Raw genomic sequence first — 25,763 nt, 5'->3', positions numbered from 1 at the left:
AAGACATGAAAGCCTGCTCTTCTGTCTGGTATTGGATGCAAATTCTAAGAAAAGCTTGGCTCTCTGGCATCCTTAGATGAGATCATTAAGTGGGTTTTATCTGCCTTCTTCTATCTCATCCTTGCCAGTTACCAGTTAGTTTAAGGGGGAGTGTCACGTTCCCCCACAGCAGACAGGGGACCCACACTTGCAGTCGGAGGTCTCCCTGCTGCAGTTGCCTTGTTTACAATTTCCCGTCGATTTTTCAGAGGACAGGTGAATCTTTTTGTTGGTCTCACACTGACAGATCATGATTTCCTTTGGGCACATCATCAGTTCTCGCTTACTTTGTTCTTTCTGTTCCCCTCCTATCGTCCCCACTCCCAGCCTCCTTCCGACACTCCCCTTGCTGCACTCGCTCTCCATGTCATCTGAAAACAGTAGTGACAAAGTAGAACATCTAAAGTTCAGAAGTGTCTCATCAAAGCAGCTTTGTACAGGCAGCGTACCATTATGCCATTAGTAAAGGATTTGCTACGCTTCAGTGACTTTGTCTCGGGGAAAAACATGGCATGGATGAAGGTGTCAAAGCACTACCACCTCTGCCAACATTTGTGTCACCTATCTCTATAGAGTGGAATTCACTACAGTGGAATTCAATACAGATCACACTCATTAGCTGAGTATTGAGCACCAGGAGCCAAAAAGGCTGACAGTTTTTCTACTGAAGGGAGAGTGAAGACGACAAGAGCCCTATTAGCAGGATGTGCTGAGAAAGACAACCTGCGTATAATGAAGGAGTCCTTCAAACCACATACGTCTGGCTGGTCTTATGCTCCCTCGACTGGTCCAAAAGCGGTGAAACAGAAGAGTCCCAGAGTGAGGCTGATGGACGTTAACACCCTCATCCTTTCAGAGGCTTTTTAACGATGGAATTTTCCTCCTCTGTCTTTGAAAGGATCTGTCCCTTTATGTGACCACCGGCTCTGACATGACATCCTTTGGAATCTGTGGGAAGCAAAAGTGAAGCTGGCATCTGTCATTACACACATGCCTACCCGCACATCTGGCCAAGGTCAAAAAACCAAATATGTCATGTTCCTTTATAATTTAGGTCATTTTGCTTGTAATTTCCTGCGTGTTTTAAGCTTTAGTTTACGTGCCCATGTCTGACCATCAGCTGCACTGAGACAAAAATGCAGAAAAAGGCATCTGCCAGCTCTTGTTAAATTCACATAAAAAATCCTCTGAGCCAGACTATGATTAGAGTAAAATGTTGAACCAAGGAAAAACAAGTTCCCTGCAATGTTTGTGGTTTGATCTAGGCTAAAGCAGCTCTGAGGTATCAGAAGAATATTTTGACAGTGCTGAGGTACAGCTAAAGTAAACCTCATGCATAATTTACACTGCTTGTAAATAAGTATTAAGCAAAGCTACAAAATCAGACTGGATGTAGAAGATATGGTTGGTGTTCTTGTTTTTCTGACCCGTGGGATTTAACTGTCCTAGACCTGCTGGTCTGGAAAAAGCAAAGAAGGCAGTTTTACTTTTTTAATTGACACCATAATGTTTCACTGAACTGCCTTCAGATATGTATGATACAGAAATCCAGCCAAATATGGCTGCTTTCATTGTTCATTTTGACCTGGTCAGAAGTGCATTATCTTGGTTTTTGGCTTCAGATGAAGTTGCTATTATCAGTCTTTGCAAGCTGCAAAACAAATGCAACCATTTTTTCTTTTGTTTTTTTGAGTATGTCGCTATTCCACTTTTAGTTCCTAATTTTTCCTGATTGATGTTTTTGTCATTTGCAGATCTGAAAGTGAAATACGAGACACGTCATGTATGTGGTGCCCGGCTCGCTGTACATACGCTGTCATTCTTTTCTTATGCCCTTCTAGACTTCTGCTGCTGTGCACTCTCACTTATCAGCACTACCCTACCCATATAACTATACTGCTATCCTCGGGGAAGCAGTGATATCATAGTGCTTCCTGCTGTGTTTTCTCTCTGATTCTTCTTTTCCATCGATAGATTTATTCCTCCAGGACTGTTTTGTTTTGTACTTAAAAAAAAGCACATTTACGTTTTGTATCAAGGACTTTGCAAACTCTATGACTGGTTTAAGAGGAGAATTGTATAAACTAGATAGATAAAGCAAGCTTATTAACTGAAGTTGAGCTAGTCCTAACAGATTCACTGATTTTAATGCCAGTCCACTTCACCTGATTCCCTTCATGCTCTTCAGGCTGCTTTAGCATGGCTGCAGTTACTGCATATCTGCAAAATGCTCTGTAAACCACCTCCACCCCAGCTCCTTCTTCCATGCTGTTTCTGTGGCTATATGAGTGTTCCTTTGACTACAGCTGTCCTGGCTGGAATATATTAGGTTCACACACACGAACGACTGTATATGACTGACCATCTCATGCTGGTAAGATTTTCATCATAGGATGTGCTTAGCTATAAAAATGTCAATGACAAGGCTCAGCTTTCAGCTGATGTTAGATGTTGATTTGGATAACGTAGTTTCAACATCAACAGTACAATGAACGTAACTTCTTAGCATCCACATGGTAACCCCAGCTCACGGTTATGTTTTGGTTTTTTTTGGTTTTTTATAATTCAAGTATTTATTAGATTTTGCATTTTATAACAGCAAATACAAAGATGCAGCAACCAAAAGCAAGAAGCAAACAAACAAAAACAAACAACAAAACAACAACAACAAACAAAACAAAAACAGTGAGGTTTTAACATATGTATTAAGCTCAAATGTCCAAGTCAGGTAGACATGTAGGTGCAAAAATTGTCCCACTGTTCCACCGCAGCTTCCGTCACATGATGTATTTTTCCCAGCATCTTTTCGCACGCAACATTCCCAATCATTCTTTCTTTCCACATTTTAAGCGTTGGAGTATGGGAGTCCTTCCAGTGTTCCAAAATGACACGGGCACATGTTACCAATGCAGTACTTAACACTCTAAACTGGTTTATTTAATTGCGGCACCTCTCCTTTGTCTCCTAGTAAACATAATTTAGGTGATCTGGGTAGGTTACAAAGTGTCCACCCCTGCAAATAATTCAGCACAGTGTTCCAAAGTGGAAAAACCAGCGGGCATTCCCAGAGGGCATGTATCAAAGTACCATGGTTATGTTTTTAAATAATCTGTTAAGGTTTTACATGTAGGTGTTCTAGACAGGCCAAAATGGACTGGGGTGTGTCATTAGCAGTGTTGGTCAAGTTACTTGAAAAAAGTAATCAGTAACTAATTACTGATTACCTCCCAAAAAGTAATCCCATTACTTTACTGATGACTTATTTTCAAAAGTAATTAGTTACTTAGTTACTTTTAAAAACATGATTTACACCCTAAATAGGTAATAAAGCAATAGATCTTTCATTCCAATTCTACCTTTTCTGCATAATCCATCATATAAAATGTAATCAAATGAAAAAGTCTCTGTTTAAAACTTGTTTCATTAGTTTTAATCTTTTAGCTTTATGCATCAAGCAAACATTAAATTATATGCACTCACTCTTTCAAATAGAAGCAAGTAAAACACAGCAGAAAATAAGTAAAGTCAAAGACTCAGCGGTCTTGTTGCTCTATTTTCACCTGTTTAGCAGGAGTGGGGCAGGCGGAGGTTTGCCCTGGTGCAGGTCTGTTGCAGCCGTTATGTCAGTGGAAGGCAGTTTCTCTGTGAATTTTACACTATCGTTGCAGCGTCTCGGTGCTTGCTCTGAGGTTTAGGGTTTTTTTCTTCCCACGCAGTGAACAGCGGACACTAATGTTTTTGTCACTTTTTACGGAATCAAACTCAAAGTAAGGTGAGCACTTCCACGCTTTAAACGCTGCACGCTCATACTCTCTCCAGCACTCGTTATATTATATTATATATTACCTATTGTTGATCTGCACACAGCTGTTGCCACGAACGTTGTACTCGCTTACGTCATTGTCATGAGACACTCTCACAAAAAAATCACGGTTTCAGTAACGCAGTGTGCTTATGGGAAAGTAACAGTAATCTAATTACCTTTTTTGCAATAGTAATCCCTTACTTTACTCGTTATTTTAAAAAGTCATCGGATTACAGTAACGCTACTGCCCATCTCTGGTCATTAGTACGATCATCTGTCATTCTCAGCTCATCTATGTGCTTGCGCCAAATGTAAAGTCAATGGACACTGAGAACTGCATGTCCAAATCCCTTTCAGCCTGCAAAAACACCAATGATTTTTCCCCAAGACAACTCATTATTAACTGGCATACTGCTAGTGATGGTAATGGCTCTCAGTCCTTCTGGAACTCCACAGTGTCCTGAAACAAAGTAGCGTGTCTGTGTGGGGATGAATTGAAGGCCTGTCCCTAAGAGACGGAGGAATAGGACAACGTTCCAAGTTAATCACAGGGCAGCACAACACTTTCATCACAGCTATAGATGCTCCGGCTGGATGGGGCTGTGACTCTGTAATGTGTGTCTGTAGTTCTGATGGCAGATTGAACTGGAGTTACCTGGGATGTAAATGGAAAGTTGTAGATGCACCAGTTTGTCAACGCATCAGCCAGTTACTATTGTACTATAGTACCACTGAAATCTTTAATTGCATATAGTTTGTTTTTCGTAAACCCTATCCCCTTATTATTGTGTGTACATATATACATATACATACCATTTGTCTGATTTAATAGTGCTACTGTGACTACTAGGGGTGGGCGATATAAACGATATAAATTTGGCCAACAATAGAGATTTTGACTATACCGCTCTATCGCGATAGCGCATGTTGATGATGTCATCAAGCTGCGTCTGTTTTGGTCGAAAGCATCGCAGCGGCTACAACCATTATCATCTGCAAATTATGCCGGGTGACAGTCATAGCAAAGAGATGAAGCACTTTTGAAATATGGGGAAAGCCAAAAACGTTTGAATTAGTTTCAAAAATCTCTCAGTCAGAACGTGGTATGTCATGTTTAGGTGTAAACTAGCGAGCTAACTTCCTGTTAACTTGTAACTCCATTAAATTTAATAAATTCTGTTTTCATGGATGCCTGGATGTTAAACTTAATCGTTACACCTGGTAAAGCAGCAACGCTGATGATTTTATTAAAGATGAAAGAATTTAGACCATTTTTAACTCTCAGTATTCGTTTGACTTTGGGACCTGAAGCGGACGGAGTTTTGGACCCAGATTACTCCGCGAAGCTCCTCACTACAGCAGCCGTAATGTTCTGACAATCCATCAAGCAGTGCGGCTTACCCAAGTTGTACTAAAACACTTTTTTTTTTTTTTTTAACTCAATTTTTATTATAATTTACAACATTGTCAATGTTCACAAGTAGGACAGTTACAGGAACTGCAATACAGAAATGTAGATTAAAATAAGAACTGCAATTAGGAAGCACAAAACAAAACTGGAAAGCAAAACAAAACCCAAGCAAGCAAACAAACATACAGACAAAAACAAGAAGAAAACAAAACAAAAACTTTATGTAATAGTAAATAACATGTGACAAATCTAGCCATTGATGAACAAAACGAAACAGACCTATGCTAAATTATTGAAACAGTAAAGCATGTATGGGTCGCCAACGCTCAGTAAACAATTCTCTCTGAATCCGCAGAGCATATGTTATTTCCTCCATCTGATAAATTTCTCTTACTTTATCAATCCACATATTATATGAAGGTGGGTCAAGATTCAACCATTTAATAGTGATACACTTTAGTGCTGCTGTAAGCAAGATTCTTAAAAGATACTTTTTATTGTTTCCCGCAAAACCATTTGGTATTACTCCTAAAATGGCTAGCTGTTGGTCTTTTGTTAATGGTTGCTGGAAAACTGTATTGAGAACTTTAAATATGTCATTCCAAAATGAGCAGAGTTTTGGGCATGACCAGAATATATGTGAGTGGGTTCCTAAATACTAAAACACTTTTTAACAGATTTTTGCAGCCATAATCGGTTCGAGGTCAGTAAGCACAACCAGAATTCATACATAAGGCACACTCTCGATTTTTGAGAAAATTAAATGATTTTAAGTGCGCCTTATAGTGTGGAAAATACGTTATACAGAAGAAAAGAATATATCGCGATATATATCGTTACCGCACATGCTTCAAATTATATCGCAATATGGATATAAGGCCAGCACTAGTGACTACAATGGACATAAGCAGCAGTGTTTACTGGGTCACTGTTACAGTATGAGACTGCTATTTACTTTGTACTTTGTAATTTAATTTTCAATACCCCGAGATGATTGTTGTCATCTGCAGAGTAAATAACTTGGGAGCACTGCGGGGGAAAAAAGAACGAAAGAAGGAAAACAGTGTGAAAAAACTCAAAATTTCCTGATAATTTTCTGGCACTACAAACTGTTGAAACATGAGGCCAAAGTGAAGAGAAGCATCGAGAAACAATGGCCAACAAACAGGAGAAAACAGAAACTACAGCATGACATGCACTATATAAATATGAACACGATGAGTGGAAAGTACTCTGTTACTCTGTTGCCACTGAAGTATGCTGTTTATTTTTAACAAAAAAAAATCAAAAAAGAACAAATATTTATCCTATAAGGATAAAATCATCACAGATGATGACTGAGATTCCTCAAAGTTGAAAGATTTGACCATACGTGCACGTATTCATATCTCTGTGGGGACCCGAAATTGGAAGATTAGTACACGTGTGTGGACCAAAATCCTGGTCCCCACAAGTTTGAAGGCTCGAAATGTGGCTTTAGTGACAGGGTTACAATTAGTTTCTGAGACAGGAGGAAGGCTGACATAGAAGTAAGTTTGCTCCAAACAGCACCTTGGACCTCCAAACGCACAAACAGTGCAGCAGGCAACACGGGACTCACTGCATCCAATTATCAGTTGCATTCTGAGAACCACTGCAAAAGAACCACTCTGACTGTTTGGACATTTCCTGACCTTGAATTTGGTTTTGTGTGTTTGTGTTCTATTTTGTGTTTTGTGGTAATGTGGTGGAAAATGGGAATAGTGATCTCAGAATCACATCCTTTTCAGAAGCACCATCAGTTTGCTGCATCAGCAAGAGCAAAATATTTTAGAAAATCTAAGAATGATTCTTAAAGTCTGTATTCAACATCAGCCCTTTGCTCAAAAAGCTAAGAAAGAATTTTGTTTAATGTGGTTGTTGCAGGACCATCTGTAAATCACTCTGCATCAACGTAGAAATTAAGGAATTTATAGGTAAATGCATCAAAGGAATGACACTAGATTTTGCTTAGACAGGCTTAGAGTTTGTCTTTGCACTTAGACTGCTTAGAGAATAAAATGGGTTATGGGCGTCATTATACTGCTAATTTAGGTCATGCTTCATATGACATTTGAGGCCAACATAAATGACACACTACTTGATGTAAGTGCCTTTTTTCTGTGGTTATAGGCTGACAACATCACATTGATTAAAAATGAGAGGACTTGTGTCTTTCACCAGCTGCTGTGTGCTTGTTTATAATCTTGAAGTAAAGTTTCTGTGATGAAACACAGCTATATGGACTGTACCAACTTCAGCTAATTAGGGAGGTTTTCTTTTCCTTACCTCTGTCCAATTTATTTTGATTCAAGTGATGACCTCTGCTGAAAAGTGTTCAAATCTGCAGTTGCACTTGAGACTGGCTCCAATAGCAATGTTAAAATGTTTAAATTAACAATATTAAGAATCATGTTTATAACCTGCTACAGAAGACTGTGTATAGTTTTTTCCCCTCTTAATAACAGCTGTGTAGGATTATTCTTAAATAACTCAACTGGATACTCGTAGGGCTTAAAATTATGAGCATGGCTACTTTGACAAGTGTGTTGTGTGACTCCACTGGACCTCTAGGGACACATATAACTGTGAAGCTGGATTTAAGAAATAAGTGCTTAAAGTTAAGGTTTTAAAAACATGTTTAATGTCATCTTCTGTCAGTATATAATGTTTTGTCACCGGGTTGGTTGGATGGTTGTCATCAATAGACTTACATTATTTTACGTTAGCTAGCTATAAACAGAACCACTAATTCAGGAGAATCAGTCTCAGGGGGTCACCATGAGTTTTATGTTAAAACCGTGGATATGTTGCCCACTTTCACTAAGCGGTTCTCAGTAGTTTGGCTAGCTGCACTGACAGGAAAATCCTCATGTTAGCTGTAATGTTGGGGTTTGTAAAGCACTTTCTAAATGAGGACTGTGTGGAGGAGAGCCTGTTAGAGCCTCTAATACTGTACATGAGAGTTATGATGAGAAACTTTATAGTATTAGATATTGTGCTGGAGCAGGGAAGCATTCTCACTTCTGTTGGAAAGGATTGCTAACACCTGATGAAGCATACAGTCACAGCTCATGGGTTATTTTTTTATATGTTACTGGCCCCATTCTCAATACATTAAAGTTTGGAATTGGCTTGATACATTATGCAGTTGGACATGTTTCTGATATCACAGTTCTGTGAAGCTGCAGGTATGGTGAAAGTGGAAAAGGATTTCATCAGCCTATAAAAAGGCAAAGACTTACAGGACTGAATTGTTGACAGAGTAAAGCCTCTCTCTTTATCGGGTCAAGCATAAACTCTCATGAGCTTATGTTTGGGAAGGATATTGAAGCTTTGTAACAGCCTTCAGCGCACTAACAGAACCTCATTCCAGGAAAATGGAATTACCTCAGCTGTAAGCAGTAGCCCGACTTTAGCAGAAGACAGTGTGGGATATTGAGGGGAACAGGGGGTCTTTGTGTGTGGTGGCTTACAGAAATCATCACCAGCTCCTGAGAGATGACTGTCAGCTGTACTGTTCCACTTTACGTCTCCACTGTGGGACTTAAAAAACTGTCAGCAGTGTCTTATTGCAAGATCCTGCATGTGGCTGCGTTAGCTGCAGTGGCGTTTTGATGAAACGGTAGGACACCATACTGATGACTCCAAAGTGGTGGTTCAGATTCACTCCGCTGACAGGAAAATTACTTTTTGTCCATTGACCACAGAGGTTAGCAAATTACCAATAGACCTGCCACTCCACTCTTGGAAGCTATATGAGCTAGGTGTTAACTATGCAGCCGAGTGGAACAGAGGTGGGAGTGAAGGTGTTCAGGGTGTACATTCAAATTTTTAACAGCAGATGGATGATAGTAAAGCTCCACAGGGTCTGTTGTCTCTGTTATTAAATTTGCAGTGGAGTGAAAGTAATGAATATATTTGATGATTATTTTTCAGATTTAGCAGCTGGAATGCAAATATTTACTCCCCAAACAAGAGCGTTTCACTCTTTTCTTTTAATCTGAGCTTTGTATTTTATGTCTTGATGCATTCTCAATCATCCAGGAAAATAAATCTCCAAAAGTTGATTCTGTTCATCTGGACGTAGCGTTTTCTGGGAGAAACGTTTCGTCACTCATCCAAGTGACTTCTTCAGTCTCAGCTGACTGCAGGTTTCAATCTTATAAACAGTACATTTGCATAATGACTGAAACCAGCCCACTGAAGGAAGAATGGGCTGTGAGGTCAGTTCCTTAATCATAATTATGCAAATTCTCATGACCATTAATCAACAACCACTGACCAAAACCCACTGATCAAAGACCACTGATCAATGGTCATGAGTACCTCACAGCCCATTGTTCCTTCAGTGGGCTGGTTTCAGTCATTATGCAAATGTACTGTTTATAAGATTGGAAACCTGCAGTCAGCTGAGACTGAAGAAGTCACTTGGATGAGTGATGAAACGTTTCTCCCAGAAAACACTATGTCCAGATGAACAAAATCTACTTTTGGAGCTTTGTATTTTATATTAGTCTCAAAGGAGTCAGACATGAGAAAATGTTTTGTTTATTTTTTTTACTAGATTTGGAGAGAAGGTTCTGGCTGCAGCCACTGTGGAGCTCCACAGTAAGCAGAAACACGTGACCTCGGCAGCAGGTGGAAACACATGACCTGCATAGATTCAGTGGAAACTGTGCAAGTGGATCATAAAGGCTGGGACAGAGTCATTCATATAGATGCCGCATAGATGCCCAATATGCTGCATGGCTGAGAGCGGCCGGTTCGAATCCGACCCATGGTTCACTGTACCCTTTCAAATAAAGTCATAAAAAGGCCAAAAACCCCAACATGGAACCCTAACCATACTGTGGAGGTAACGTGTTTCTGCCTACTGTGGAGCTTCACAGTGGCTGCAACCAGGTCCTCTTGGATTTGGAGGGAAAGATCTTTTCTCAAGGAGAAGTGTCACACAAGTGTCGCATTTCCACTGTGTCATCCCTGGTGACAACCCCCAACACTAGCTCCAAACTCAAAATCTTAAACCTATGTTATGGAGTCGTTCTTTGTTTCCTGATTGTTGAAACTTTTGAGAATAGAGTTGTTGGGGGTTTTTTTTTTTGGGGGGGGGGGGGGGGGGGGTTGCTACAGTGCTAATCACTGCCAAACATACATTTGGCAGTGATACAAAAATACATTTTTAAAATGCATAGTATTTTAATAGCAAAGTGTTAGGGTTAGCGTCATGTACTGATTCTTATACAATGCTTTTCTACTCTATTTGAGCACTCAAAGCACTTTTTAACATTCAGCTGCTTTCTATCTGAACTGCAACTGTGAGCAACTTCAGGTTCAGTAGCTTGCCCAGTTATCACTAATCTTCCAACCTTCCAGTTAGTGGATGATTTTAAATATTGATATTTATTTATTTTTGTGAGTTATCCAATAACTAGCACTGTGTTAGTCTCTTAACATCAATCATGTCACTGGCAACCCATGTGAGGAAACGACCGGAAAACTAGGGTATATTACGATTGCAGGGAAATTTCCTGAATGTATTTTGACCAACTATTTTATTTTTATATTTTTTGCATTTGCAAATGACCTAAAACAAACTCTACCCACAACCCTAGTCAATGTGCCAGTAGGCTCATAATCTCATCAAAGCATTTTGCCGATGCTCATTTTCATGAATCGAATTGGCTAGTTTTGTTGGCAAATGATTTGACATTTTATTTCTCCCAACACAGCTCTATCCACTCACCAACTGTCAGAGATGAAGAAGTTGCCATCAAACAATCCAGAGAGAGATCAGTTTGAATTGAATAAGAGATCTGAGATGCAGATCGAGAGGTCCGGAGCTAATTATAACTGATACCAGCTCATGCTGTGCCACACCAAGGAGATCAAAAATACATAGATCAATAAACTATTGAAGACACATTCTTCTAATTTGCCTGATGGCAGTCCAAGAAAGTTAAAGGACATTAGCATACCCCATGTATTCCCATGTATTCCCATGTCACCTTAGAAAATTGAAGAGTCAGAATTGCTGCACAAGGTTAACTGTTAATACTGTCATTTATTTATTTGTTTATGACTGTGCCATTGATTCAGGATAGCTATGACAATAGCTAAACCAAGACATTGGACAGAGTGAGAGAAAATATGGTGTGTATCCAGAACTCAAGGTCGGATTTGGCAGCAGAGAGAACCCTAACTTCTGGCAGAGGAGGGCAGCTTGTGGAAAATACTCATAAAACCCACATAATGAATTCTTTGTGAGACCCATGGACTTTCTTTCAGAAAGAAACCAAAGAAATACACCTCTGCACTTATTCGAGTAGTCATTTTTAAGCATTATCTAACAGAGAAGAAAAATCTAATTTTTTGGAAGTTTGCTAAATTGCCCACATATACAGTAGGGAGAGATAATTATTTGATCCTCTGCTGAATTATAGTAGTCTCATTTTATTGGAGAGAGACAGAATATTAACCAGAAGTCCGTGGAAAAACAAAGGCATGGCATAAACGTTATAAATCGTTTTGCCAATGACATTAAGTATTAGCATACCTCCAACTCAGTCAGAATCTTGGCTCCCACAGATTGTTTGAGTTTCTATAGGTTTCTTTACTGCTTAAACTTAAGTTTTAGTAGTTATGATGTACTTTTACTTTACATTTACATCTCCTAGCAAAACACAAACATCTATTCTGCTTCTGTGCTTATATTTGACTTATGCATTGTATATAAAGCTGTGTTACTACTATTGTACTGTAATGCTGCTATAACTACTAACACCTTGTTTTGATGGATTCACACTTCAAATTAACTTCAAATCAATGGTTTGAAAAGAAGCAAAATGGCCTCTGTATACATGCTGCTGGCTAAGCATCCTTCTAAGTGATCTTAAGAAGAGACTGTTTTAACACGAAATTAAGGTATCGAGGAGTAATGTTAAAGAAAAGGCTGAAGATTTTTATCAAAGTAAAATCTATATGAATATCTAAAAATATGTATATATTAGGGGTGCAACGATACACAAAATTTACAGTTCGGTTGGATACTTTGGTGTCACGGTTCGATATTTTTTCGATACAAAAAAATGTTCATGCTTTTTTAATTTGTCATTTATTAAAATTATAAATATATATTTTAACTCAAATGTACAGTTTTTAAATTTATTGTCGCTGAAACAACAAAGGGATAAAAAATAAATCTATCTGATTGAGGAATCCCTCATCTTTGGAAAAGAGAGTTTATTACAGAGAAATGGCTCTTTCCAAAATAAAAGCTATACTATACGCTTCTTCTGGGCTATATTCTCAGCAGCATATTAAACATATCAGGTCCCCATAAGGAGAATCATGTGCTAACGGCTGTCTAAATGACTCGGGTAAAGTTTGTAGCATGTGTGCTTGTTGTTTTTGTCTGCTTCCACTTGTCTTTGCACTAGGATGATGTCGGAGTAAATGTGCAGTCATATTCGTTGTGTTCCCACTAGTGCTGTCAGCGTTAATCTGAAATGACGTTAACGCCACAACACGGCAAATCTCCGTTAACGAGCTGCCGCGGATCGCCCCGTGCGTGGGGCTGGACGGTGTCACCACGTTAACGAGCTAACTGCGCTAACGCACTAGTTCCCACCAATGTAATTGAGCATTGCGTGGCACATCCGACATACTGTTTTACTTTTGTCCATGACGCTCTTACCTTCAGGGTCATACGTCACATGAAAACCAAAATAGTTCCAAACGCCAGATCTGAATGAGGGTGGGGGAAGTTCAATTTGCCATGTTGCAACAAGCTTAGCTTCTGTCTTGCTAGCTTGCGCTGTGCTCAGTGGATCTGCGCTCGACAGTGCAGCCTAGGCGGAGTAGTCGAGCGCAGATCCACTGAGCTCTCAACACAGACAGCATCGTCAGAAGTTGATAAAATAAATCAAAAATTTTGTATTGTTCGATACATATGCGTACCGAACCGAAAGTACTGTATCGAACGGTTCAATATCGATACGAGCATCGTTGCACCCCTAATATATATGTATGTAAGTGTGACATGTATTATTGAAATGATCAAACTGTAAATTCATTGAAACTATGCAGTCATCCAATCAGTTTTTACAGCAGAATTCCATGTCAGCCACCACCAGCATTTTCTAACCACTTCTGATATGATTTTTTATTTTATTTAATATGTAACAAACCCGATTGCTGTGGGGCCATAGCAGTCTCAGGGTGGACAGGTCGCCAGTGTGTCGCAGGGCCAACACATGGACACAGACAACCATTCACACTCACATTTCACACCTTCAGGGAATTTAAAATGACCAATTAGCCTGTTTACTTACTCATTTATGAGAACAGTCACTGTGCCTCAGTGGCCCTTCCTGTGCATGGCTCCTGACCATGCCATTGTAGCGCTGCTATGTTGTTCTCATTGCTCTGCTATGGTACTTGGCAACTCTTTTGAATGTACCATGCTAGAATTTCCCTTTCCTTGCTCAGTTTCTGGTCTATCACTTTTTTGCCATGATAGAGAGGTGATATAAATAATGGTTTCAACATCACCTCATTTCTTTAATGCAGTATATGGAAATGAGACTGCTTCATATTCCTTCATTTTACTGTTGATACCAATCTTCCTTTCTTATTGCTTTCATGAAGGACTCTCCAAACCCCCTGCTGCCTCTACATGACAATTTAATGAGCGCCCCGAGTAACAAACTCAAATTTTGTTTGTTGCCTTTGTTGGGAAGGTAAAATTGTGGCGCTCACTAATAATGTGAGTATGACCTGAAGTGAAATCCACGAGTGTTCTAACACCCTGAGTGTTTTAACATGCTGAGGTTAAGAAATGGATTCGTAGTCAGAGTTATCCTGGAGATTATTTTGTAACAATAATATATGGCACACCAGCTTTTCAGCCTCAGCTTCCTTTCGTCTAATTGCCGTACCACACTGCCTTTTGTCTGCAACAGATGGTAATATCCATGAAATTAAAGCTACCCAGATAGTGTGATGGATTTCATTTCTTGTGCTTTTTAACTTTTTTGTCCTTTATCTCTGATTTCAAACTGCTAATAGGAAGGATGTGGGGCCTTCATTTAAAGCCCTGTATTTCCAGTTTTTACCAGATGTGAAAGCATGATATTTTTTACCTTGTGTGTGTGTGTGTGTGTGTGTGTGTGTGTGTGTGTGTGTGTGTGTGTGTGTGTGTGTGTGTGTGAGAGAGAATGGTTTTATGATCCTAGAGATGTCTGTTGTTGCATGAACTACCAAAGGAGATATTTTGGTAGGCAATTTTTAGATGTGGACTCCAGAGGTTTGTTTTTCATAATTTCATGTCATTCAGCTTTAAATTACAAATAGGTTGAATTTATTTATTTATTCATGTTTATTCAGACATATACAGTGGGGCAAAAAAGTATTTAGTCAGCCACCGATTGTGCAAGTTCCCCCACTTAAAATGATGACAGAGGTCAGTAATTTGCACCAGAGGTACACTTCAACTGTGAGAGACAGAATGTGAAAAAAAAATCCATGAATTCACATGGTAGGATTTGTAAAGAATTTATTCGTAAATCAGGGTGGAAAATAAGTATTTGGTCAATAACAAAAATACAACTCAATACTTTGTAACATAACCTTTGTTGGCAATAACAGAGGTCAAACGTTTACTATAGGTCTTTACCAGGTTTGCACACACAGTAGCTGGTATTTTGGCCCATTCCTCCATGCAGATCTTCTCAAGAGCAGTGATGTTTTGGGGCTGTCGCCGAGCAACACGGACTTTCAACTCCCGCCACAGATTTTCTATGGGGTTGAGGTCTGGAGACTGGCTAGGCCACTCCAGGACTTTCAAATGCTTCTTACGGAGCCACTCCTTTGTTGCCCGGGCGGTGTGTTTTGGATCATTGTCATGTTGGAAGACCCAGCCTCGTTTCATCTTCAAAGTTCTCACTGATGGAAGGAGGTTTTGGCTCAAAATCTCACGATACTTGGCCCCATTCATTCTGTCCTTAACACGGATCAGTCGTCCTGTCCCCTTGGCAGAAAAACCCCACAGCCCCATAGCATGATGTTTCCACCCCCATGCTTCACAGTAGGTATGGTGTTCTTGGGATGCAACTCAGTATTCTTCTTCCTCCAAACACGACGAGTTGAGTTTATACCAAAAAGTTCTACTTTGGTTTCATCTGACCACATGACATTCTCCCAATCCTCTGCTGTATCATCCATGTGCTCTCTGGCAAACTTCAGACGGGCCTGGACATGCACTGGCTTCAGCAGCGGAACACGTCTGGCACTGCGGGATTTGATTCCCTGCCGTTGTAGTGTGTTAGTGATGGTGACCTTTGTTACTTTGGTCCCAGCTCTCTGCAGGTCATTCACCAGGTCCCCCCGTGTGGTTCTGGGATCTTTGCTCACCGTTCTCATGATCATTTTGACCCCACGGGATGAGATCTTGCGTGGAGCCCCAGATCGAGGGAGATTATCAGTGGTCTTGTATGTCTTCCATTTTCTGATGATTGCTCCCACAGTTGATTTTTTCACACCAAGCTGCTTGCCTATTGTAGATTCACTCTTCCCAGTCTGGTGCAGGTCTACAATTCTTTTCCTGGTGTCCTTCGAAAGCTCTTTGGTCTTGGCCATGGCGGAGTTTGGAGTCTGACTGGTTGAGGCTGTGTACAGGTGTCTTTTATACAGATGATGAGGTCAAACAGGTGCCATTCATACAGGTAACGAGTGGGGGACAGAAAAGCTTCTTACAGAAGACGTTACAGGTCTGTGAGAGCCAGGGATTTTCCTTGTTTGAGGTGACCAAATACTTATTTTCCACCCTGATTTACGAATAAATTCTTTACAAATCCTACCATGTGAATTCATGGATTTTTTTTTCACATTCTGTCTCTCACAGTTGAAGTGTACCTCTGGTGCAAATTACTGACCTCTGTCATCATTTTAAGTGGGGGAACTTGCACAATCGGTGGCTGACTAAATACTTTTTTGCCCCACTATCTCTCCATTGTATTGCATTGCTCTATTCACTTTTCTCTTTTTTGCCTTTATATAATCTTAACCTTCAATATTCGCTGCTTTTCTCGCTCTCACTTGTGTCACCTACTCTCTCTGGCCTGTCAGCAGCTTCATGGTTTTCTCTCTCCTTCTCTCATTACTCAAGCACTCCACCACGCTGAGCATAAAAGAATATCAGTAAACAAGTGGTGTTTTTCTTCACGATGTTCAGGAATGCATTATTCTCTATTTCTGACCTGAATGACAATGATTATTAAATCAGGAAACACTGACTCATTGCTTTCACTACTATATAGTCTACTTCTCTCATCTGACAGCTTCTCGTTCCTCGGTGCTCTCAGATTCTTATTCTTTTCTACAGCTGTCCAGGAAACTGATGAATGTCAATGCCACCCATCCTCTCACTCACTGTGAGTGGCTGTGAATGACAACTGACTGAAATAACACTGCGCACAATCTATCAAAAAACGACTTCTTTCAATAATAAGCAAATATACGATCTGAACACTCCATATATTCGTCTTTCTGGTGTCTACTTAAATCACAGCACAGCATAAATCACTGACATTGTACTCAGACTTCAAGTGAGCTTTCTGACAAATACGACCTAATACATATCTTGTGGTTGGGGTTAGGGTTACTGTTACTGATGATTTTTACACACACAGGCGTGCATACATATATATGTATATACTAGGGGTGCAATGATACACAAAATTCACGGTTCGGTTCGATACTTTGGTGTCACGGTTCGATATTTTTCCGATACAAAAAAATGTTCATGCCTTTTTAATTTGTCATTTATTCAAATTATAAATATATATTTTAACTCAAAACTACAGTTTTTAAATTTAATGTTGCTGAAACAACAAAGTAATAAAAAATAAATCTGATGGAGAAATCACTCATCTTTGGAAAAGAGAGTTTATTACAGAGAAATGTCTCTTTCCAAAATAAAAGCTATACTATACGCTTCTTCTGGGCTATATTCTCAGCAGCATATTAAACATATCAGGTCCCCATAAGGAGAATCATGTGCTAACGGCTGTCTAAATGACTCGGGTCAAGTTTGTAGCATGCGTGCTTGTTGTTTTTGTCTGCTTCCACTTGTCTTTGCACTAGGATGATGTCGGAGTAAATGTGCAGTCATATTCGTTGTGCTCCCACTAGTGTTGTCAGCGTTAATCTGAAATGACGTTAACGCCACAACACGGCAAATCTCCGTTAACGAGCTACCGCGGATCGCCCCGTGCGTGGGGCTGGACGGCCAACACGTTAACGAGCTAACTGCGCTAACGCACTAGTTCCCACCAATTGAGCATTGCATGGCACATCTGACATACTGTTTTACTTTAGTCCATGACACGCTTACCTTCAGGGTCATACGTCACATGAAGACCAAAATAGTTCCAAAGGCCAGATCTGAATGAGGGTGGGGGAGGTTCAATTTGCCATGTTGCAACTTCTGTCTTGCTAGCTTGCGCTGTGCTCAGTGAATCCGTGTTTGACTACTCCGCCTAGGCTGCACTGTCGAGCGCAGATCCACTGAGCGCTCAACACAGACAGCATCGTCAGAAGAAAAGTTGATAAAATATATTTAAAATTTTGTATTGTTCATACATATGCATACCGAACCGAAAGAACTGTATCGAACGGTTCAATATTGATACGAGTATCGTTGCACCCCTAGTATATACAGCATCTCTCAAAAGACAGTACACTCCTCACATTTTTGTAAATATTTTGTTCTATAACACTGAAGATATGACACTTTGATACAATGTAAAGTAGTCAGTGTACAGCCTGTACAACAGTGTCAATTTGCTGTCCCCTCTAAATAACTCAACACACAGCCATTAATGTCTAAACTGCTGGCAACAAAAGTGAGTACACCCCTAAGTGAAAATGTCCAAACTGCCCAATTTCCCTTCCTGTTGTCATGTGACTCATTAGTGTTACAAAGTCTCCGGTGCAAATGGGGAGAAGGTGTGTTGAATCTGGTGTTATTGCTCTCACACTCTCTCATACTGGTCACTGGAAGTCTAACATGGCGCATCATGGCAAAGAATTCTCTGAGGATGTGAAAAAGAGAAATGTTTCTCTACATAAAGATGGCCTAGGCCAGCGGTCTCCAACCTTTTTTGCGCCACGCACCGATTTATGCCCGACAATATTTTCACGGACCGACCTTTAAGGTGTCGCGGATAAATACAACAAAATAAAACTAGTACTGGTACTGAAAAAAAGAAGATTTATTCATAACACACGTGAAAAGACCCAGGAAAACTGAGTTAACGATAAAAACGATAAAAACAATAACAAAATAACGCTGAAAACCGATAAAAACCCTGAAAACTATACATTTTATACTTGAGCCTCAACTATCGCGGCCCGGTACCAAACGACTCACGGTCCGATACCGGTCCGAGGCCCGGGGGTTGGGGATTGCTGGCCTAGGCTATAAGAATATACTCAACACCCTGAAAATGAGCTGCCTCACGGTGGTCAAGACCATACAGGTTTAACAGGACAGGTTCCACTCAGAACAACCCTCACCATGGTCAACGTGAGCGCACGTGCTCACCGTCATATCCAGAGGTTGTCTTTTGAAAACAGATGTATGAGTGCTGCCAGCATTGCTGCAGAAGGCGTGGAGGGTCAACCTGTCCGTGCTCAGACCACACGCCACACAGCATCACATGGCTGTCGTCCCAGAAGGAAGCCTCGTCTAAAGATAATGCACAAGAAAGAACAGAACAGTTTGCTGAAGACAAGCAGACTAAGGACATGGATAACCTGTGGTCTGATGAGACCAAGATAAACTTATTTGGTTCAGATGGTGTCAGGGGTGTGTGGTGACAACCCGGTGAGGAGTACAAAGACAAGTGTGTCTTGCCTACAGTCAAGCATGGTGGTGGGATGTCGTTGTTTGGGGCTGCATGAGTGCTGCTGGTGCGGGGAGCTACAGTTAATTGAGGGAACCATGAATGCCAACATGTACTGTGACATACTGAAGCAGAGCATGATCCCCTCCCTTCAGAAACTGGGCAACAGGACAATATTCCAACATGATAACAATCCCAAACACACCTCCAAAAAGACCAGTGCCCTGCTAAATAAACTGAGGGTACTTGACTGGCCAAGCATGTCTCCAGACTTAAACCCTATTGAACATCTGTGGGGCATCCTCAAATGGAAGGTGGAGGACCGCAGGGTCTCTAACAACCACCAGCTCCGTGATGTCATCATGGAGGAGTGGAAGAGGATTCCTGTGAAGCTCTAGTGAACTCCACGATCAACAGAGTTAAGGCAGTGTTGGAAAATAATGGTTGCCACACAAAAAAATGACACTTTGAGCACAGTTTGGACATTTTCACTTAGGGGGGTACTCACTTTTGTCGCCAGCAGCTTAGACATTAATGGATGTATGTTGAGTTATTTAGAGGTGACAGCAAATTTACACTGTTGTACAAGCTGTACACTGACTACTTTACATTGTATCAGAGTGTCATAACTTCAGTGTTGTCCCATAAAAAAATAGAACAAAATATTTACAAAAATGTGAGGAGTGTACTCACTTTTGTGAGATACTATATATCAGGAACCTGACCTGTGTTTCCACAGTATTGTAGTTCTCAATAGCCTGAGTACAACAGAACCCTCTGGTGTTCCAAGGGTGTCAATTAGCAGAAGTCAGGTCTGTCAGCAGGTCTACTTTTAACCTTCTCTTCTTCCTTTGACCTCCTGCTGTCTCCTTCGTCTCTGGGGTGAGAGCAGGATGAACCATTTTTAACTTCTTTGACATACCAGGTCACACGGGGTTGATGCATTACATATTATTCCAGCTGAAAAGTTGCTCTGCAGGCAGAAATCCACTGTTTTGTATGCTGACATTGCATTGTATAAGAAGAAGCACCCCAAGGATAACTTGGCTGTAGAAGTGGTTATGGACTATCACGTGGCCTCAACACACCTGTGTGAGGAAATTTCCCACGGCCGTGACTGTGTTCAGCTCTGCTCTGTCTAACTTCTCTAAAAACAGCCCTCTTACACTAAAGGCACTCACTGGTAACACCAAAGTCTTGACATTCATACTGTCATGAGAAATGTCAACTTTTGTAAAGCTACCATAACAAGTTACTTTTTAAACAACTTGCCTTTGTTAGATTGCTTAAAATTTGAATCGTCATTATGGCACTAAATATGCAGAGACATACAACAGCTTGACTCAGGGCAGGAATGGACTTCTGAAGCAACTAGGACTGTTTTCCTGTGGATGCAAGTTCTCACGTCCACGGGAACAACAACATACAGCCCTGCTAAAGTGTTTGACAGAGGATGATAAATTGTAAAGGCCTAACTGTTTGACACATTCCGTTTTGTTCGGCGTTCCCCTGAAAGTTGTATGTTATCCTTCATGAACTGCGCTGCCTGACGGGCCGGCATTCCTAATTGTGCTTATGTGTTACGAGGCCTCTGTTTATTTTTCCGTTCCTTGATCTGCTCCTGGGGGATAAGCAGATATAGGCAGTGAATGCACTATGAAGCGATTCTTTGGGCCTGTGGTGATGACGAACGACGCAGCCGAGTGGCCCAGTTGTAAACAAAGATTCCCCTGTAACTCAGATTCCAGACACTCGTGCTCGAAAGTGCCATAAACTACAATAATTGAGAGGTTTTCCTCCTTTCCCCCCCCTTCCTCCTTACATGGTAATAACTGGGTAGTAGGCTCCATGAATAATTAACTTTGTATTTACTACTGAGGCTTATAAATGTCTCTCCCTCTGGACTCCAGTGATGCAAAGCTGATGAGAGAAAAGAGATGGCGAGAGCGATAGTGGGAGGCACACCACAGCAAAGCCGATTTCCACAAGCCTCACGCTGAATCGGGAAAGGTTAATTGGATTCCTTCAATATTTCACTCTGTCAGATTAATCACTATTTTTACAAATTTCACTTTTAGCAAAAACAATAATCTGATCTTGTCATAATCAGCACACGTCAATACTTTAAATCTATCAGGACACGAGTTCCCTGTTGTGTAAGAGCATTTGCCTTAGAAAACACAAACCCATAGACTAAAAGAATATCAGGATATCTGACATTAGAGAGCTGTGGCCCTCTTGTTTGAGTAATACCATTAGTAAGCATGCTTACGGCTCATCTAGAGGAAAGAAAAAGATTTGGATTTTGGTATTATGTAAAGGAAAACCGCTTAAACCTGTTGTTTGAGCAGCACAGCAAACAGCCGACTCTGTGTTACATAACTAGCGGATGTTACTCATCCAACAGGAACAAGTTAAGAAGTCACAGTGGGGTTTTTTTTGTTATTGTTGTTGTTTTTTTTCCTGAAGACTGTGCCGTCACACGCCCATGATAACGTTCTCGTGTCCCGTGTGCTGCAGCAGGGCTCGGACACCACCACCACACATGGTGCTGGATCGGCCACGGTGCAGCAGTTTCCAGAGGAGCTGACCTTGTTGTACTGTGCTGATTAAGAGAGGGAGCATACAGTATTGACTCCTCACCGACACCATTACCAGTGGAACCTGACCCCCAACCTCCCACACCCTCCTCCTCTCCCTGCTCTCTTCTCCCTCAGGAAACCAAATGCAGATGATTGTTTTTTGTACAGTCAGTGTGGCTGCGTGATGCATGACCCTGAAAGTAAATAACTCACTGACCAGTGCTCGTTGCCCCTGCAGTGGGGGATGGGGCAGGTCACTTTCAAAATATGCAACTGCTGTAACATGCTCCACCCGTGTTTGGAGACCTTAGACTGTAGAGAAAACACGGTGGGCTCACAAAATATCGTGGTTGTAGCTGTATAGTGATTAGTAACAATAATACATTTACAGACAAACGTGATGATGCAGTGTGCCTGTTTTATAATACAGACACACTGCATGTGATCAGTGGGAGGAGTCAATGAGTGAATCTAATCATCATCATCAACTTATATTTTAATAGATGTTTGCTACACTCTAACCTAAGCCTGACCATGAAAACCATGTCTGGTGTCATTGTAAACTTCACCACAGTACTGCAAGCTAACCAGAGTGCTTTGGACTACACTGTACTATAAAGGTTTGATGCAGTTTGAATAACAATTTACTTTATTTATTTTTTGCAAGATGTTTTACGAAACATCAGCAGAAAGTATCAGTTTTTGATTTAAAAGCTTTAAAATAAATTAGGACGGTAAGATTTAAATTTCGCGTTTGCTAAATTTCACCTGCTGAGCAGTGCTTATCTTTGCAATATCCCACTTTTACGACTTCCTCCATCTCTCAGTGTTACACATTCGTCTGTTTTTTCTCTCCCTGGGTAACACAGCAACTGCACACTAGTGGAAAAACTGCACAGAAATAGTTTTTGTGTTTAGTAATATTTCTTCAGCTGCTTGAAGTGTTTGAAATTACCTGCAACTTAAGAATCTGTTACTCGCTCGCTCCTCTTTAGTAGCATTAACTGGTTGATGAAACACCAGCTGTAGCTTTAAATCTGTACCATGAACACATCACAGGGATAAAAAGAAAAAAAGGATCTGTTGAGAGTGTAAGTGGGTCATGAGATGCTTTTATTTATTTATTTTATCTCTGAGCAAAGTATCTCCATGCCATCATGAAAAAAAGATCATTAGTCAGTAATATACATCAAATGTCTGTCAGTTTTATTGCTCATTGACTGAAGGTGGCAGAACACTGTTCCAGATCATTTCAGGCAACTTTAACCTCTCCATTATATATTGTTATTATTAGATTCACCAATATCATAGAGATTTCATTGACCAATTGATTCATTGATCAGATTTTTTTCCCAGTTATGTTTTTATTTGCCTGATGTTAAACATTTTAGGGGTCCACAGAATTTAGATAACTTTTAACTTTTACAAAAAACATTATTTCATTATTTTACAGTCAATTCAATTCAATTTTATTTATATAGCGCCAAATCACAACAAAAGTCGCCTCAAGGCGCTTCATAGATACAGAGAAAAACCCAACAATCATATGACCCCCTATGAGCAAGCACTTTGGCGACAGTGGGAAGGAAAAACTCCCTTTTAACAGGAAGAAACCTCCGGCAGAACCAGGCTCAGGGAGGGGCGGGGCCATCTGCTGCGACCGGTTGGGGTGAGAGAAGGAAGACAGGATAAAGATTCACCATTATATGCTACGACAGTGAGTAGCCTTTAGCAAAACACGTCTGATTATCTCATTTTACTTCTTTATGACAGCAGCCAGCAGCCAACCCTTACATAGTAGGCCGTGATGTTCAACCTCACTTTGTACTTTGTACTTATATAATTTATGAAAGAATAAATAAATATTCTGCCACAGTAGACATCTACATGTCAGATTTAGACTGACTTCCAGTTTGAGTTAATAATGTGTGAAAACATCTCTGTAAGCTCTGTAAATTTCTTCTACAAATTCTTGGACTCTAAGTTCTCATTTCTGAATGATCAAGTGAATAATTGGTGTGGTTATGGTTGATATTTTCACATTGGAGCGTGCCTACGCCGCTACATGGACCCAGCACCGCAGCAGCACTACTGTTTGTAAAGCCAACAACCCGTGTTTGTAGTTTCTCCAGAGGTGCTTCCTATAACTGCAGGATGCTGCAGGGAGCAGCCCAGTGCAAAGCTGCAAGTTAATAAAATGAAAGAATAAGCTGAAGATTTTACATTTGCAGGGAATTCTGATGTCAAAGATTAGGCATGTGGTTGGCACAGTAGGAATATTTTTAGGAGTTCGGGGTTTTTTTTCACTCTAAAACAGTTTAACAGCTTAATGTGAATTTAAAAGTTGAATGAAGCTAACAGTCATTTTATGATTTAGTTTTCATTTTAGACTGTTCAATATTGTCAATCAGTTTGTGGTGTTTTGGGAAATTTTATTCCTACTGAGGATAAAAAATAAATATGTATGTATTGATTATGATTGTGTGGGTCTGTAAATGATTATCTAGCATATCCTCCAATTACTGCGCTCAATTAGTCCTTGAAACCACTTTGTAAGACTTTGTAGTTTACAGGTTTTGGGAGGAAGTGTTTAGCGATTGCAGAACCTGCATTCCTGTGATAACAGAAGGCTTATGTGGGAGGCAGTGGGAAATCTTCCTCCAGGACTTAACCTCCACGGAGGAGAGATTATTACTGGCAGCTCCAGGTCACAGAAGACCACAACCCATTTGTCCTGTAGGGCATGTTTATCCACACAGCACAGTACTGTGCTGCTTTACATTTTACACAGGGTCTTCCAATCACAAGTGCAGCCTTCAGAGGATTTACTTTTACTTTTAGTTTTTTCACCAAGGTGAAGAGGACACATCAGACTGAACACTGTCAAACCAGAAATTATCTGCTTATTAGAATAACGAGAATGCTTTGAATTGGGACTATTAAAAATATTAGCTTTAGTGTTTGAATGCTGTCCTTGATTCATTTCTGAGTTCTCAGACGATTCTGAGCCAGCTCAAATTTAAAAAATTTATATTAAATTGTATTTCCAAACAAGTTTTTGACACATTTCTATGTGTTTTCTCCTTTTTTCATGTCAGAGGGTCTGATAAAGTTGTTAAACACTGTGTATATGTACACTGGAGTAAGGAAGCATTTGATTTCTTAGTTTTTCAGATATCTGTTATACTTAAGTGTTTCAAATCATTAAACAAATATTTTTCAGCCTGGTATCTTGATCTACACCACAAACATCAGTCAAATGACAAACTTTCACTTTCAGTGCTCTGTGTGTCTGGATGTTCCAGCTTTGCATTAAGCCAAAGCACTAACATTTCAGAGTGACACCTAAATAAAAGACAAACCGGATTCAGAGCGTTGGAATACTGCATAATTGACCTCAGAATTCCCAACAGTGGTGACATGTGCAGCTGGGTATTTCATCTTATTGAATTGCAGCTTTGCACCGGGGTCTCTGCCTGAGACATCATGCAGAAACGCTTGCTGCAAAGCAAAGCTTTGAAGAAATTATGTGCACAGTTTGATGCCTTTGTGTGACGGTGCAGCTGCATTAAAAAAAAAAAAAAGATCAACCCGAACTGCATCATTCACAAGTTAGAACTTGCAGTTCATGATACTGTAAAACATTACAGAGTCATTTTTTAACTCTCCAACTGGAACGTGTGCTGCTGATCTCAGTGAATGAATAGAATAGAATAGAATAGAATAGAATAGAATAATCCTTTAATTGTCCCACAAGGGGAAATTTGGTTGTAACAGCAGCCAAAAAGACACATATACAAACAAACAGGACACAGGACACAGAACAGAAACAACCACAATTTTTCTTACATATTTACATTAAGGACAATGGTTACTATAAACAGTAACCATTGAATGAACAAGGTGGCCTCCTTCCCTGTAGGGAGATTTGCAGAAGCTGACTGTTTTCTAAGTTAGATGTGTAGGAATCTACCACAGTGGAATATCTGTTTATGATCATA

General features: G+C 40.3%; 1 protein-coding gene and 1 long non-coding RNA gene across 4 annotated transcripts in view; both read left to right on the top strand.

Moving 5' to 3' along the window:
- Window positions 1-25,763, top strand: part of iqsec1b (IQ motif and Sec7 domain ArfGEF 1b) — a 261,941-nt gene that overhangs the window by 73,380 nt on the left and 162,798 nt on the right. The window lies entirely within an intron of this gene.
- On the top strand, window positions 5,259-8,638 carry LOC146519191 (uncharacterized). The gene is made up of 2 exons (XR_014874290.1): window positions 5,259-6,607; window positions 6,773-8,638. It is a non-coding gene; the product is annotated as an uncharacterized LOC146519191 (long non-coding RNA).

The sequence above is a fragment of the Neolamprologus multifasciatus genome, chromosome 5 (assembly GCF_963576455.1).
Source record: "Neolamprologus multifasciatus chromosome 5, fNeoMul1.2, whole genome shotgun sequence".
NCBI classification, from domain to species: Eukaryota; Metazoa; Chordata; class Actinopteri; order Cichliformes; family Cichlidae; genus Neolamprologus; species Neolamprologus multifasciatus.
This window is presented reverse-complemented; position numbering and strand designations above follow the sequence as displayed.